Genomic DNA, 6,000 nt, shown 5'->3' with positions numbered 1-6,000 from the left:
TTTTCCCCCTTTTTTCCCCCTTTTTTCCCCCTTTTTTCCCCCTTTTCCCCCTTTTTCCCCCCTTTTTTTCCCCCTTTTTTCCCCCCCGTTTCCCCCCTTTTCCCCCCTTTTCCCCCCTTTTTCCCCCTTTTTCCCCCTTTTTTTCCCATTTTTTCCCCCTTTTTTCCCCCTTTTTTCCCCCTTTTCCCCCCTTTTTTTCCCATTTTTCCCCCCTTTTTTTCCCCCTTTTCCCCCCCTTTTCCCCCCTTTTCCCCCCTTTTCCCCCCTTTTCCCCCCCTTTCCCCCCCTTTCCCCCCCTTTTCCCCCCCTTTTCCCCCCTTTCCCCCCCTTTTCCCCCCTTTTCCCCCCCTTTTTTCCCCCTTTTTTTCCCCCTTTTTTCCCCTTTTTTCCCCTTTTTTCCCCTTTTTTCCCCTTTTTTCCCCCTTTTTTCCCCCAATTTCCCCCTTTTTTCTCCCAATTTTCCTTTTCCCATTTCCCTTTTTTCCCAATTTCCCCCTTTTCCCCCCATTTTCCTTCCCCTTTCCCCCTTTATTTCCCTTTCCCCTTCCCCCCCCCCGGGCCGTTACCCCTCTCCGCCAGCAGGGGGCGCTCTGAACGACGCAAACGCACCCCAGGGCCGGGGGGGGCAGAAAACAAACCCCCGTGGGGCAAAAACGCCCCTTAGCAGAGGATGGTTTCGATCCATCGACCTCTGGGTTATGGAAACAATCCCTCTTTTATCTGATCATCATAAATTTTAATTGATACAAACTAATTAATCGCCAAAATTAAGGGGCTGCGTGCCCCCCCCCCAAGTGGAGACGCCGGGGCTCGAACCCGCCGCCTAGTGCATGCGAAGCACGCGCTCTACCGCTGAGCTACATCCCCCTGCGCGCCGCTTTCCCGCCCACCCCCGTGGCACCGCCCCCTCCCGGCCGAAGCCCCGCCCCTTGCCCCGCCCACTCCCCGGCCCGAGCGCGCCCCATGGCGGCCCGGCGCTACCACCGCAGCACGCGACGAGGTGGCCGAGTGGTTAAGGCGATGGACTGCTAATCCATTGTGCTCTGCACGCGTGGGTTCGAATCCCATCCTCGTCGGCTGCTGCCATTTTGCCCCAAACCCCCATTTTTGGGCCTCCCCCTTATTTTTCACAATTTTTTCCCTCCCCCTCCGCCCTTTACACCTTTTTATCCCCCCCCCAATTTTACACCATCCCTTCCGGGGGGGGGAGACTCTGTGCCGGGAGGGGCAGTGGGGCGGAGCCGCCGGCAGGGGTCTCTGTGGCGCAATCGGTTAGCGCGTTCGGCTGTTAACCGAAAGGTTGGTGGTTCGAGCCCACCCAGGGACGCGAAAGGGGGTGAATTATTTTTATATATGGAATTTATTTATTTTATTTTTATTTTTATTTAATATTTTTATTTTATTTATTTTTTAAATTTTTTAAAATTTTATTTTATTTTATTTTTATTAAATAGTTTTATTTTATTAAATATTCTTAAAGAAAATTAAATATTTTATTTATAAAATAATATATTTATTATTTATATTAAATATGTTTATCTTTATTAAATATTTTTATTTATTTTTTATTTTTAAAAATTTTATTTTATTTTATTTTTATTATTTTTATTTTATTAAATATTCTTAAATAAAATTAAATCTTTTATTTAGAAAATACTATATTTATTATTTATATTAAATATTTTTATTTTTATTAAATATTTTTATTTTTTAAAAAAAATTTAATTTAATTTTATTTTCATTAAACATTTTTATTTTATTAAATATTCTTAAATAAAATTAAATATTTTATTTATAAAATAATATATTTATTATTTATATTAAATATTTTTATTTTTAGTAAATATTATAATTTTATTTATTTTTTTATTTTTTAATTTTATTTTATTTTATTTTTATTAAATAGTTTTATTTTATTAAATATTCTTAAATAAAATTAAATCTTTTTATTTAGAAAATACTATATTTATTTATATTAAATATTTTTATTTTTATTAAATATTTTTATTTTATTTTTAAATTTTTTTTAAATTTTATTTTATTTTATTTTTATTAAATAGTTTTATTTTATTAAGTATTCTTAAATAAAATTAAATCTTTATATTTATAAAATACTATATTTATTATTTATTATTTATATTAAATATTTTTATTTTTATTAAGTATTTTTATTTTATTTATTTTTTCTTTTTTAAATTTTATTTTATTTTATTTTTATTAAATACTTTTATTTTATTAAATATTCTTAAATAAAATTAAATCTTTTATTTAGAAAATAATATATTTATTATTTATATTAAATATTTTTTATTAAATAGTTTTATTTTTATTAAATATTTTTAATTTATTTTTTTATTTTTTAAATTTTATTTTATTTTTATTAAATATTTTTATTTTATTAAATATTCTTAAATAAAATTAAATCTTTTTATTTAGAAAATACTATATTTATTATTGATATTAAATATTTTAATTTTTATTAAACGTTTTTATTTCATTTATTTTTTATTTTTTAAATTTTATTTTATGTTTATTAAATAGTTTTATTTTATTAAATATCCTTAAACAAAATTAAATCTTTTATTTATAAACCACGATATTTATTATTTATATGAAATCTTTTTATTTTTATTCAATATTTTTACTCCACGCGGAGTATTTTAATTTTTCACGTGGCCACAAGTTGCGCCGCGATCGTTTATTGTGTTTAGGTGGAAACAAGCGGAAAAAAAATAGAGGTTTGCATTGGCCGGGAATCGAACCCGGGCCTCCCGCGTGGCAGGCGAGAATTCTACCACTGAACCACCAATGCGCCCATACGGGAGGGGCACTTAGGAGCCCCAAAACTGAGGAGTTTCACCCCAAAACTCGACGGGGTTTTAAGCCAGCCCTGGATGGGGCCGTACAGTGCTCCCGCTGCCCGCGTCACCGACAAAGATGTTAAAATGACAATTTAAACAAGATTTGTTTTGTTTTTTATATATAAATTAAAGCTTTTTTTAATGGCTGTTAATAGCTGGGGACAACTCTGCGGTGGGGGTAAGGGCGAGCCTTCCCTCTCCCGCAAACAAGAGTTTTAAGGGGTTTTTTTAAAGTATATTCTTTTAAATTTCTTAAAAGTTTTAAGTTTCTTAAAGTGCATTCTTTTAAATTTCTTAATTTTTAAGGTTTTTAAAGCATATTCTTTTAAATTTCTTAAGTTTTTTAAAGTGTATTCTTTTAAATTTCTTAAAAGTTTTAAGTTTCTTAAAGTGCATTCTTTTAAATTTCTTAATTTTTAAGGTTTTTAAAGCATATTCTTTTAAATTTCTTAAGTTTTTTAAAGTGTATTCTTTTAAATTTCTTAAAAGTTTTAAGTTTCTTAAAGTGCATTCTTTTAAATTTCTTAATTTTTAAGGTTTTTAAAGCATATTCTTTTAAATTTCTTCAGTTTTAAGTTTTTTTTTAAGCACATTCTTTTAAATTCCTTCAGTTTTAAGTTTTTTAAAGCGTATTCTTTTAAATTTCTTAAGTTTTTTAAAGCATATTCTTTTAAATTTCTTCAGTTTTAAGTTTTTTAGAGCACATTCTTTTAAATTTCTTAAAAATTTTAAGCTTCTTAAAGCACATTCTTTTAAATTTCTGAAGTTTTAAGTTTTTTAAAGAGTATTTTTTAAATTCCTTAATTTTTTAAAAGCATATTCTTTTAAATTCCTTCAGTTTTCAGTTTTTTAAAGCGTATTCTTTTAAATTTCTTCATTTTTAAGTTTTTAAAAGCGTATTCTTTTAAATTCCTTCAGTTTTCAATTTTTTAAAGCGTATTCTTTGAAATTTCTTCCGTTTTAAGTTTTTTTTAAGGCATATTATTTTAAATTTCTTCAGTTTTAAGGTTTTTAAAGCACATTCTTTTAAATTTCTTAAAAATTTTAAGCTTCTAAAGCACATTCTTTTAAATTTCTGAAGTTTAAAGTTTTTTAAAGAGTATTTTTAAAATTTCTTAAGTTTTTTTAAGCGCATTGTTTTAAATTCCTTCAGTTTAAAGGTTTTTAAAGCGTAATTTTTTAAATTTCTTAAGTTTTTTAAAGCGCATTCTTTTAAATTCCTTGAGTTTTAAGTTTCTTAAAGTCATCTCGATGTTGAACGCTGATTGGTCCGCTCTGCGCGCCGGGCGGCTTTCCTATTGGTCCGCAGTGGAGCGCGGCTGGAGGGGCGAGGCCGAGGGGCGAAGGGGGCTGGAGGGGGGAGAGCGGTGCGGTTCTCCCTCAGGTCCGCCCTACCGCGGGGCTCCCTCCGGTGCACCCTGCCGCGGTTCTCACTCAGGTCCGCCCTGACGCTATATAATGCAGCTCCGCCCCGCGCTGCGGCCTCAAGCGCCGCTGGCAGCGCGGGCACCGTCGTCTCCACCCTAAAATCCTCAAAAATCACATTTTATCCCCCAAAATCTTTAATTTTCGATCTTTTAATTGTGATCCCCGCGGATATTCGCCCCCCCCTGGAGCAGCCCATGAGGAGCCGCCGGGGGGAGCATGGGCAGGAGCCCGGATAGCTCAGTCGGCAGAGCATCAGACTTTTAATCTGAGGGTCCAGGGTTCAAGTCCCTGTTCGGGCGAAGCCACCTTTTTTTTTTCCCCTTCTCCTCCCCCCCTCAGGGTCCCTTTCCCCACCCCCCGGCCCCACCCCCCATCTCCCCCCACCCCAGATTTTGGACCTATTTTTCCGCCGCGGAGGCGTGTGGGGCGCGGTGGGGCACACGGTGACACGGTCCCATGGTGTAATGGTGAGCACTCTGGACTCTGAATCCAGCGATCCGAGTTCAAATCTCGGTGGGACCTTGTTTTGCGTCCACACGCTCCCCCTGTCACCTCATGTCCCTCCCCCTGTCACCCCATGTCACTCCCCGGTCACCTTTTGTCCCCCCCCCAGGGACCTGCTCCATGTGGGTTCTGGGGACTCTGTGGCCCAAGTGTGTCACCTCCCCCGCCAGGTGTGGGGTGCCCTGAATGTGACCTCCTGTAGGGACGGGGTGTGACATCCCACGTGTGACAACGCCATGAGGGACCCTGTGTGACATCCCACCTCTGACACCCCATCAGGGATCACGTGTGATGTCCCACGTGTGACACCCCTTTGGAGATCGCATGTGACATGTGTGACACCCCATCGGGGACCACGTGTGACACCCCATGAGGGACCCTGTGTGACATCCCATGTGTGACAACCCCATTGGGGGCCACATGTGACACCCCATGAGGGACCCTGTGTGACATCCCACCTCTGACACCCCATCAGGGATCACGTGTGATGTCCCACGTGTGACACCCCTTTGGAGATGGCACGTGACATCCCATGTGTGACACCCCATTGGGGACCACATGTGACACCCCATGAGGGACCCTGTGTGACATCCCATGTGTGACAACCCCATCGGGGACCACGTGTGACACCCCATGAGGGACCCTGTGTGACATCCCATGTGTGACAACCCCATTGGGGACCACGTGTGACACCCCATGAGGGACCCTTGTGACTCTCCCAGTCCCTCCCAGTCCCACTGCCTCCATGGCAGGACCTGGCCTCTCCTGTCCCCAACGGTGGTGGCCTTCATCCTCAAGTGAGTGATTGGGGATGACGGGGACATGGTGCCCATGGGGTTGGTGGCCCTGGATGGGGGTACAAGACCTCCCACCAGCAGCCCCCAACCAGCCCCATGTCCCTCACAGGCTGGTGGCACCGAGCCGGGCACAGGGACATGAATATGGGGGACAGGGACAGAGTGGAGGCCACCAAGTTGGGGACAAGAAACCATCTTCCCCCCCTTAAATAATCTCCTTTGGGACATCCCCAAGGTAGGACCTCGCTGGTGGGGACAACCAGGCACGGGATGTCCTTTGGGACATCCCCAAGGTAGGACCTCGCTGGTGAGGACAACCAGGCACGGGATGTCCTTTGGGACATCCCCAAGGTAGGACCTCGCTGGTGGGGCCAACCAGGCACGGGGCCACCCCAGAACCCTCTACCTCA

At 40.1% G+C, this 6,000-nt stretch overlaps 6 non-coding genes across 6 annotated transcripts; 4 read left to right on the top strand and 2 right to left on the bottom strand.

The window, feature by feature from the left end:
* Positions 1-795: 795 nt before the first annotated feature.
* On the bottom strand, positions 796-867 carry TRNAA-CGC (transfer RNA alanine (anticodon CGC)). Its single transcript has one exon. It is a non-coding gene; the product is annotated as a tRNA-Ala (tRNA).
* A 127-nt stretch (positions 868-994) lies between these two features.
* Positions 995-1,076, top strand: TRNAS-GCU (transfer RNA serine (anticodon GCU)). Its single transcript has one exon. It is a non-coding gene; the product is annotated as a tRNA-Ser (tRNA).
* A 177-nt stretch (positions 1,077-1,253) lies between these two features.
* On the top strand, positions 1,254-1,327 carry TRNAN-GUU (transfer RNA asparagine (anticodon GUU)). Its single transcript has one exon. It is a non-coding gene; the product is annotated as a tRNA-Asn (tRNA).
* Positions 1,328-2,741: 1,414 nt separating this feature from the next.
* On the bottom strand, positions 2,742-2,812 carry TRNAG-GCC (transfer RNA glycine (anticodon GCC)). The gene has a single exon. It is a non-coding gene; the product is annotated as a tRNA-Gly (tRNA).
* Positions 2,813-4,515: 1,703 nt separating this feature from the next.
* On the top strand, positions 4,516-4,588 carry TRNAK-UUU (transfer RNA lysine (anticodon UUU)). Its single transcript has one exon. It is a non-coding gene; the product is annotated as a tRNA-Lys (tRNA).
* A 151-nt stretch (positions 4,589-4,739) lies between these two features.
* On the top strand, positions 4,740-4,811 carry TRNAQ-CUG (transfer RNA glutamine (anticodon CUG)). The gene has a single exon. It is a non-coding gene; the product is annotated as a tRNA-Gln (tRNA).
* Positions 4,812-6,000: the final 1,189 nt, after the last annotated feature.

The sequence above is a fragment of the Nyctibius grandis genome, chromosome 36 (genome assembly GCF_013368605.1).
Source record: "Nyctibius grandis isolate bNycGra1 chromosome 36, bNycGra1.pri, whole genome shotgun sequence".
Classification (NCBI taxonomy): Eukaryota; Metazoa; Chordata; class Aves; order Nyctibiiformes; family Nyctibiidae; genus Nyctibius; species Nyctibius grandis.
The sequence above is the reverse complement of the archived record's forward strand: the minus strand, read 5'-3'. Positions and strand labels throughout refer to the sequence as shown.